Genomic DNA, 11081 nt, shown 5'->3' with positions numbered 1-11081 from the left:
ATGAAGCCAAAACCAATGAGAAGCTATAAAAGAAAATCCCAATACTATGAGTTAGTAGCTCTCATTCTTTTTGAAAATTATCTGCATTTGGGGACGTGTTGGGTGGGACATGAGATCAGAAGGATCACAAAGTGGGCCTTATCTTATTTCTTAAAACAGAAGAGTTGTAGCACAAAGGCGTAACACTACCATTTGTTTAATCTGGGCCCTAGCAGATTATTTTCTTTACTGTCCTGCATGTTTGAAAATTTTCGTTTTTCATCTAAAGAGTCATAGCATTCAGCTTATCTTCCTGTCACCATATAACCAAGCTTGTACCATATTGTGACCCCCACCCCCACTCTGGTTCCACAAATCTCTCCATTCCTCCTAGAAGCAATAGAGTGTTTTGCATCTTTCTCTTTGGGGATTTCCACTTCAGCCTGACCAGTTTCAGTAAATGCTTACCCTATTTTTTCTTTCATCTCAACCAGCCGTCTTGGTAGCACCTATTCACACAGCTTCTCTGAGCACAAGGTGTCTAAAGCCCAGCAATGCCGCAGATATATGAAGCCTAGTAAAAATGAAATTTCAAGGGAGACCTTGATTAGCATGAATGTCAACACTGGGGACAGCTTTGGGTAGAAATGTTGGAGGACAGGCAAGGCAGTCAAAAGAGGGAGATGAGGGCTGGCAGTGGGGGGCTTCTGGAAGCCAGGGGCAGGCCTACCCCTGTTTCTTTCATGACAGAAAGCCAAGCAATCAACAGTGTGTTGACTGGATAAGAGCTCAGCTGATAAGTTAATCCAGCTGATCTTCTACCTGATGCTGACTTGAGTCATTGGTTTCCACAAAGAAATAAGGTCCCTTGAATTGCAGACAATAGGGATAGCTCTACTGTGCTGGCAAATCTATAACTAGCATTTAGCCTGGAACATAGGCTCCTGTTTGTTGATTGACTAGATGACTGTTTTAGTCTGTTTTGTGCTGTTAGAATAGAATATCACAGACCAGATGATTTATAATGGACAGAAATTTATTGGCTTGTGGTTCTGGAGGCTTTAAATTCAAGATAAGGGGTGAGGGCTTTCTTGCTGCATCATTCCATGGTGTTAGAGCAAAGAAGGGTGGAAGGAAAAAGGAGGGCAGAAGAGAGGGAGAGAGGCAGAAGGGAGCCCAATTTGGTCTTTCATAAGGAATCCACTCTAGCACTAATGGCATGAATTCATTCATGAAGGCAGAGCCCTCATGGACTAAAGATTCCACCCCTTAGTATTATTACAGCAGCAACTAAATTTTAACATGAGTTTGGGAGGGGATAAATTTTCAAACCATAGCACTGGCCATTGTCAACTCTACTGCCACCTCTAAGTATTAAAATTGATAGTAATCTTTTTGGCCCATATAGTCTTCTTGGTGTCGCTGTTTCCCCCTGTACAGAGTAGGGGCTGTGCCCCCTGGCTGAAATATTAAGGTGTATGAAAGCATATCCTAAACCTTGTTCTTCCCCCCTCACTAAGTCAGTTTCTTTCCAGGGTCTTGTAATGAGTCCATTTTAAAATGTAAGATCCTGAAAGGGAGGACCCATGTGTTGTGCAGCTCTTGTGTTCCCTGCCAGGACCTGTGGGCTTTCAACAGAAGTCATTTGAAGAGTTCCAGTTGGTTGGCAGATACAAAAAACAGCTGTGATTTCCAGAGAGAGAAATTTGTGACTGCTGAAATCTGTTATCTTTGACTCTGCCTTTGCCTTTTATCTTTTCCTTTAGATAACAGTCTTCACTGTTTTGCATTTTACAGTCGAATAAACCAATTAAAGATCACCATTTGACTGTTTTGCCATCTCAATGCGCACCATTTGAGTTTCTCCCTTTAAATACTTTGCTTCCAGTACTTTTAATTATGAATTTCAAATGGCATCTTAAACTTGCTTAAGAAAGAAGGTCGAAAAGGATGTTTTTGAAAATGTACACATTGTTGCTCATTGCTTTACTCCTTTATTTAAGAAAAATGTAAGGAGACACTTCTTGGCTGATCCTATATCAGTTGATTACTCTTCACTTTCCTCCAATGCAAAATAGAACCAGTAATAGTACTTATCTCACAGGTTGCCATAGAGATCAAATGCTTAACACAAAAAAACTTGCCTTCTAAAATATGACCACCTCGTTGGGGAAATGCTGACTCTAAATAGATATTAACTAATAATACAAGTTGAGTTGCCAAGTGAGCGTCTGGATGACAAATGCTCTGGAGCAGTTAGTCCTTCTCTAACCCAAGCCCTTCTCTTCTTCTAACTCAGAGATGATATTCTCCATTCACTGCTATCCTGATTCTTCTCTCAGATCAGGGGGAAGACCTGTGTAGAGCTTCTACTAGTTGACTCCCAGCTCATCCACAGACCTCATCTGCTCTGTCTGCCTCTCCTTTCTGCTCAAGGAAGCTGCCTTCCTGGCCAAGCCATGGGCCTCAGGATTGAAAAGTCCATCTTTCTTTCAACAGTTCAGATTCTCTGAAAGTCTAAGAAAAGGGTTCTCTTCTTCTCTTGTAAGGCTTGTCTAATGAGAAAGTCCCTCCCCAGGTTTCCAAAGGCAAACCTTCTGATTGTTCTTCACTAAAAACCTGTAATCAGCTCCAGCTGTTGACAGATAGCAACCTGAAAACACCCACTGGAGACTACAAGGCCAGGTGAAAGGGGTGTTATTTGTCCCACTGTGGCAAAGGACAATCAGCTTTTGAAATTAGCCCAGAATTATGCCTCTCTAGAGTCTAAATTTGTTTAACCTAAATTTATTTCAGTCTTTTTTTTTCTTGCTTTTTCTCTGAGATTGCCAATTTCAGATATACCTGGGGTTTGTTTGCCCTTTAAGTCCAAATGATGTCATTTTTATGTTCTTTAAAATTTGCTAGTCATTTTATTCCCTATGATATTCTTAAATATATTCTCAGTACTCTCTAATGCTTATCCCAGAGCACTGTGTAATTTCACTGCTTGCTATAATGCTGTTTTTGCTATGTCCTTAAGGTTACAAAATGAAGGAGCCTTGTTTAGGATCTTTGGAAAGACAGATGTTGAGTGAGTTTCTTATCACTGTGAAACACTGGAAAGGTAAAGTGAATGACAGATAAAATCTAAAAATTAAGTTGTTTGTGGCACTTGCCTTTTCACTGGAGTTCAGCCAGAGTACATGGTGTTTCCCATGTAGTGTCAGCATCAGGTAAAGGCATAGATCTGTCACTCAACTGGCTATGAAATGAAGAACACACTCCCTGATTATTAATTTAAATAGACAAAATGAGTGAATTCCTGCCCCAGCTGTAGCCACCTAAAACAGAGATAATGTATATATCTCAGACTCCCAAGAACTAGAAGGAGCCCAACCTAGGAGAGTGGGACTGTATCTGTCTATTGATATACCTCCTCAAACCCAAATATGGGCATACTGACTAAAATAAATATCAAAGACAAAGAAGTATTGAAAAGGAAGTGATTTGAGAAATATGGACCAAGGCTCCTACATCTAGCTGCCTGGGAGGGAGCAAGGTGGTGGTGGCCAACATGTGAGTAGCTCTTTCTTTCTTCCCTTCAGAGCCTCCCTGGGAGGTCTAGACTCAGAGTACTCAATTTCCACATATTTTGACAGGGTGTGTCAGTTCAAAGGCAGAGAGCAGAGCTTTTGCACTGGGAGGGAATTGAGCTAAGTAATGTATTTCAGTGCACACATTGGAAAGCCCACCAGATGATTTGCATGTCTAATGAATGTTCTTATGTCCCATTGCTTCATTAGACACTTCCCCCATGCCGCCAATCCCTTCCTGATCTCTCCTGTTTCTAATCCTTTCTAATATCTGATCTGGTTCACATAACCCATAATTGAAAGTGCGGTTAGTTATTTGCACATAGGGCTTTGTGTGTAAATCCCTGCTTCCCAACTAGATTCTAAATTCATTGGGTGGAGACAGGATCCCTATTAGTCTTTGGTTCCTGAAGTACCTTACAGAAAGACCAAGGGAGTGAAAGCAGAGTTACAGCATTAATTCCTGTCTCCCAGACAAGACAGTTCCCATGATGGACCTAGGAAGATTAGGAAAACTCTGCTATTTCCAGGACTAGGCTTTCCAGTGGTATCCTGCCTAAAAGGCATCCAACCCAAAGCTTGGAAAATAGCTTCTCAATATACCAAGAGATTATGGTTGAGGAGTGAGTGGTTCCCAAGAGTGACAGTATCCTGAAGATGGGAAATAGAACCCTGTGTTGGTCTGACCAGAAGACACGTGGTTGGTAAAATCTCAAAGGGACTTTTTTTTTTTTTCTTTCTTGCAGTACTGGGGATTGAAGCCAGGAGTGTTCTGCCTCTTTGCTATTTCCTCAGGCTTAAAAAAACATCATCATCATCATCAACAACAACAAAACACTTTTATTTTGAGATAGGGTCTTGCTAAGTTGCTGAGACTGGCCTCAAGCTTGGGATCCTCCTACCTCAGCCTCTCCACTTGCTGGTTTTACAGGCGTGGGCCATTGTCCCTGGCCAGCTCAAAGGGACTCAGTGCTGCCCAGTGATTCTTCTACATTTCCAGTCAATTCACTCTCCCACTCTCTTAGACACCTATTTACATATTCTTTCCACAGAACTACCAATGCCTCTTCCTCCTTCCTTATTCCTAGATGAGAATTTTGTTTCTCATTTCCCACTAAGAAAACAGAAGCAATCTAGAAAGAATCTCCATCAGCTCTCACCACCTCAACTACCCATTCAGCTCCATCTCACTCATCTTCCCTGTTGAATTGTGTACTGAACTGACTGTACTCCTATTGAAGGCCAACCCTTCTGTCCTGCACGATTGGCTTCTTTATCTTTTCCACATTTTTGTTCCTCTCTCTACTGGATCATCCCCTTCAGCCTGCAAATCAAAACACAACAAAATCTTCCTGAACCCTATGTTCCGTTCCAGCCATGTTCCCGGTGTACTCCTTCTTTTTATAGCAGAACACTCAGAAAAGTTATATTTCATCCTTGACTTCAATTCCTTTCCTTCCATTCTCTCTCTAAAACCCCTTTTAAAGTAGATTTTATCCACACCATGCACCAGAACAATTCCATTTAAGGGCACCTAGCTTCACAGTGCTAAACGCAGCAATCAATTCTCAGCTCCATCTAGGTCCACGTGGGTGATTATTCCTTATTTTTGGAAATTTCTTTGCTTAAACAATGAGACCACTCTGAATGCCTTGCTTCCTCACTCAGTCTCTATTGTTGGACTCTGAACCCTGAAGTGGGATAGGTTTCAGCACTCAATCCTTGGGACTCTTCATCTCCAAAGACACTCACAAGATGATCTCATCCAGTTTGATGACTTTCAATGTCATTTATAGACTGATAATTCCCTAATTTATTGCTTTTATACTGACCTCTTCTCCAGACTCCAAAGCTGAAAACCCGTTGCCTACTTGTCATCTCCAGCTTGGATGAAGAATACGCATCTCAAATTAACATTTACAAAAACAAATTCTCTGTCTTCAGACTTTGGTCCAGGCTCCTGTCATCCCTTGCCTGGACAACAGGAACTGCCTACAAATGGTTTTCCTTGCTTCCACTTTTGTCTCTCTAGATCATCTTCTCCATATAGCAAACAGTGGTATCCTTTAAAAAATAAAGTCAGGTCATGCTCTTCCTCTGATCAAACTCTCCAACTGCTTCTCCTTTCTCTCAGAATAAACTTTAAAGTCCTCAGTGTGGTCTATATTGCGCTACCTATGCTGGTCTTTGCTACCACTCTCATCTCTTTTTTCTACCCCGTTCCTGATCTCATTATACTCCAGGCACCCCCAGACCTCTTGTAGCCCTTTAAACACTAAGAAAGCTTTCATCTCAGGACCTTGGCATTTGTTATTCCCTCTGTGAGGGGTGCTCTTTCATGATATCACAGGACTTACTCCCTATTCACTTTGTGTCTCTGCTCAAATGTCTTCCTTACTATCAGTCACTGGATGCTAACAAGCCCTCCTCCCTTTATTCCCTCTCACTTCTGTCACTTACCCTGCTCTATTTCTATGTGGGTGTACTTTTGTAGCTCTTAGCATTATACATTTGTATGAAACAGGATCCTGGTAGGAAGTAGAAGGCACACCTTGGGGGGGCGGTTACTGAGCGGACACACTGGTTTTCAAGAATGTGGGCAGAGTTAAGGGATCCAACAAGGGATGGGGAAGTAGAAGGATTTGGCCCTCGTGGGAAGCTATTTTAAAGCAATTTAGGTGACCCTGAAGTGATAAGGGAAGGAAGTTGATACTGGAACCTAGAAAACATGTGGCCATGATGGAGAGGACATCCATCAGAAAAATGTAGCCTTTGGTAGAGAACTGTGGTCACTGACAATTACCATAGTGGGCGGGGGCACAGGAGAATAAAGACTCTCATTTCTTTCTCATTCTGGCTTCTCACCTCCTGCTGATGTTCCTCATTGGCTAAACCAACCAGAAGCAAGAGGGCAAGGAAACCCAAGTAATGAAACAGATAGAGGTTGGCCTCTGGGGCCCCTAAGAAAAATGGGAAAGGGTGGGAGCAGATTTTGAATAGCACAGAGAATCTGTCCAGCATATGTTCTCTGTTTACTTGTTGATAGTCTTTTTCCCTCACTAGGTTGTAAAACCCATGGAAGCAGGAACTAAAATAGCTCCAGGCACAAAAAAGCTACTCCATAAATGCTTTTGAATATCAATGAATGTATAACATGTGGGCATGTGGTGAAGGAGGCAGCAAGGTAAGAAAAGGGATGAGACCTGTGAGAGCAGAACGCTGAGACCATGTGGCTAAGTGGGAGAGGTCATTTGAAGAGCTGGGAAATCTGACAGTCATCTTCAAGAGAAAGTGGTCAAAAATGGACACAAAGAATAGCCCAGAGTAGCATCACAAAGGAAACAGCCAACCACAGCATTCTGTAGGACCCACAAACGTGCTGAGGCTGTAAAAAGCCTCCAGCTGCAGCAGCAATGCAGTTAATGGCAGAAAAAAAATTTGCTAGCAAAAGGAGAAAGTTCTTGCATTATAATCACTAGAAATTGAAAAACACAGAGACCTCAAGAGCCCTGTAGTCATCCAGGAAGATTAGCATAAAAGGCAAGAACAGATAAACTGAATCCCATTTGTGGCACATCCATGGTTGGGGTGTAGAAGGTCTCCCGCATTTTCATGAGCTTGGTGCTTCGGCAGCTGGTAGGCAGACCTTTGCCATTTCCACACCAGAAAGTCTAATCATAGTCATGCTTTGTGATTTTTAAAAAAGATTCTGTAGGAGAGTTTATTAGGAAAACAGAGGAAGTAACTTGTAGTGCATACTACATAGCAAACAACTGCAAATATGTTCATCAAACAAGTTTGTTTGCCCGAACCCCTTTTTCCTTCTCCAGCTCTTTCACCTTTCCCACCAGGCATCTCAATTTCCCAACATGTATGCCTACTTAGTCCGCAAAACCCAGGCTTTATTATTATTATTTGTTCTACTTAGTTGTACATGACAGCAGAATGCATTTCAATTCGTCGTACACAGAGTGCAACATTTCTATTCTCTGGTTATACATGGTATAGGGATGCACCATTTGTGCAATCATACATGTCCCTAGGGTAATGATGTCCATCTCATTCCACTATCTTTTCTACCATCATAACCCCTCCCCACCTTCCCCTTTGCCCAATCCAAAGTTCCTCCATTCTTCCCATGCCACTCCCCACCCCCATCATAGATCAGCATCTACTAATCAAAGAAAATATTCAGCCTTTAGTTTTTTGGGATTGGCTTACTTTGCTCAGCATAATATTCTCCAACTCCATCCATTTATCTGCAAATGAAAGGCTTTTTTTTTTTTTTGGCAGTTTAAGGAACATCTACTATTGATGGAGAAAAGCACCTTAGGGCTACTAACTCCCAAAATCAGAGGAACAAATAAAATACTTCTTCTAAACAGCCACACAGTCTCCCTGACAAGAGGATAATCAATGGGATTTTCTCCAACTCATGACATATATATCAAAGTATCTAGGACAGTAGGCTGTTAACCAACTCGTGTGTAGGTCATTTGTCTTCCTTTGGTCTTCCTCAATCTCCTTGATCTTGTTGCTTCTTATATCTGAGGTTAAAGAAGCCCCTCTGATATTATCAACCAGACATTCCAAACTGGATGGACTCAACTCACCACCAGCACTGTGCTGTGTGCTGAGGCAGGACAGCTCTACTTGTGGCTGCCAGGCTGCCTGTTTCCCAGATGCTGGTTATGGCTCAGGCGCCAGCTGTGTTACCCTGGAACCAGCTGGGGGGAATAAAGAGAGCAAGAAGAACTGCCCTTTAAGATCCTTCAGCCTGTCTTCTTACTAGCATGAAAGCAAAAGATTAAGCATAAAAATTCATGGTGGGGACAAGATGGGTGATTCTTGGGAAGGGAGACAGCATGTGTACAAGAAGGATAAGGCTGTAAAACTCTTCTGGGGCCTGTGGGTACCCAGGAGTATGAGATGCAGGCTCCACGAGAGGTTGTAGAGCAAGGTGGAGGTGCATTTATTCTGCTGGGGAGATATCTAAAGCCCAAGAGTCTGGGGAGCTTGTTATGCTCACCATGCTGAGAAAAGTGTTCAAGACATCTTTGAGGTCACTTTGTATGAGTGAGTGATGAGGCATAGGGAGGGCTATACTGGTGAAGGCTTGGGGTCTTGAGCAGGAGAAATCTAGTTGAAGACCAGCTGAAGGGGAAAAGGCAGATGATGAGGGGTCAGGGAGGCACCCTGAGTACAAAGAACAGAGTGCAACATTTCAATTCTCTGGTTGTACATGGTATAGGATGCACCATTTGTGCAATCATCATGTACCTAGGGCAATGATGTCCAGTCCATGTCCAATCCAATCCATGTCCAATCCAATCCTCATCCTGCCCAATCCATGTGTGGTTTGTCAGTAATATCCCATTCGATCTGCTGGCCATGATATTGAGAGGCAACAGTAACACAATTTGGATAGAGCCACACTTTCTCTGATATATATCTTCCTTTCCCCCTTACTGAGTTAATATAGATGTGCTGCATTTTCTGTGTTTCAGAGTTACTGAGAGAGTGCCTCGATCTGGCTCTTGTCCTTTGGGTCTGTGTTGAATCAAAAATAATTCTAGTGTTAAATTAGTGAGAATGAGCTGGAAGGAGTAACCATGGCTGGGTGTAAACTCCCAGGAGAATTTGCAGATGCTGGTGTCCTCCATTTGTTGGATGTTCCCAAGTGCTCACTCCATTCTCCAGAGTCAAGGATGGGGGGAAGGACGAAGGCTCACATATGCACTGAATTTAGGCTGTGTGAATTCCAGGAGCTGGGGTGCTCCAGGGAGTTAGTCTGTGGAGGGAAGTAGGACTGTCCACAGTTGAGAGTGAACTTGACTTAAACAGGGACTACTAAGAGGTCTAAATGCTTATGTCCCCCCAAAACACATATGTTGAAATCTCCCCCCTCCCCGAAGGTGATGATGTTAGAATGTGGGGGTCTTTGGGAAGTGATTAGGTGATGGGGCAAAGCCCTTGTGAATGGAACTAGTGCCCTTATAAAAGAGGTCCAAGAGAGACCCTTCCTCTCTTTCACTAGTGTGAGGTTAAAGTGAGAAGACAGACTTCTATGAACTAGGAAGAAGGCCCTCACCAGATGCTGCATCATCTTGCACCTTGATCTCGGACTTCCTAGCTTCCAGAACAGTGAGAGAGAAATTCCTGTTGTTGTATAAGCTACCAAGTTGCTATAGTTTGAATATAGTTTGACCCCACCAAAACTTATGTTGGGGTGTGGCCCCCAATGCAACTTGTTGAGAGGCATTGGTCTTTAAGAGGGATTAATGCTTTCCTCCCACGAGTGAGTTCTTGCTCTCAGGAGACTGTGAAAGAAGGTTGTTACAAAGTGATTTCCTTTTGCTGTCTATCTCATGTCCTCTGTTTGCTCTTCCACTTTCTGTCATGAGTTGAAGCTATACAAGACCCTTGCCAGAAGCAGAACAGATGTCGGGTACCTTTCCAGCCTGCAGAAGAGTGAAAATAAACCTCTTTATGAATTTTCCAATCTCAGGTATTCTGTTATAGCAACAGAAAATGGACTAAGACACTAGTTACGGTATTTTGTTATAGTAGCCTTCACAGAATGAGACAGTGACAATCTAGATCTACACAAGCCATCCAGTGACATGACAGAGCTGCATGGGATGGTGTGCTCTACAGACAGGTGAATCCAAATTTCATTAATATGGAACACTTTATGCTTGTAAAAGGACTACCTAATTTGTATTTTGGCTTGGGAGACAGATTCTCTCTAAGTTTCAGCAAATTTCTTTGAACAGTTGAGAGTATCTGAGGCAGTGAGCAAGGGGTGGCTGGGTGGGCACTTGGTAGACTGGCTTGGTCGTGGGAAACTTCCAAACTCTGCCCTGCACACACTGCGCAGCCCAGTGCAGCTGCTTAGAAGGCCAAAAAAAAAAAAAAAAAATTAGACACCACAAGGCCTCCTTATGGCTCGAGAGCCTCTTCACCTCCCGGTCTGACACAGCCCCTGCTGGCTTGTGGCGCTCTGGGGCATGGGTTTTTGAATTTCTGCCTCATTCAAGATGTCTTTGAAGCAAGACTCAGCATAAGCCAGGCTGGGGAGTGGGCAGGTTGGTGCTTGATCTCCATTCAGATTTACAAAGGCTGCTTGAAGAAGAAAAGCCAATTGTAGGGGCGTTCCACTTCCCAGGTGACATGAAGGCTGCTCTGAATTGCCTCCTTGGGCACAGAGGTACTGGGTGGTCTTCTGCTCTCTATCCTTGGTTCCCATTACTAGTTCCTTTCATCTGTCTTCCTCCTTTCCTTCTCTCCTTTCTATTTTCCTTTTCCTTGTCCACAATATTTAAATCAGACTTGATTCTGTCACTACCCCAGGTTTGATTAACTTAGGCAAGCCCTTAATCGTACCCAGCTGCTGATTTCAGATGCAGAATGGGGAGATAAAAAACTGTCAAGAAGGAAAATGGATGAGCAGCAGCTAAATAGAAGGATCTGCAATTTGCTCAGGCACGGCTTGCCACTTGCCTGGCTTATAATTAGAGGCATAAG

The sequence above is a fragment of the Marmota flaviventris genome, chromosome 11, assembly GCF_047511675.1.
Source record: "Marmota flaviventris isolate mMarFla1 chromosome 11, mMarFla1.hap1, whole genome shotgun sequence".
Taxonomy (NCBI): domain Eukaryota; kingdom Metazoa; phylum Chordata; class Mammalia; order Rodentia; family Sciuridae; genus Marmota; species Marmota flaviventris.
Note: the sequence above shows the minus strand (reverse complement) of the source record.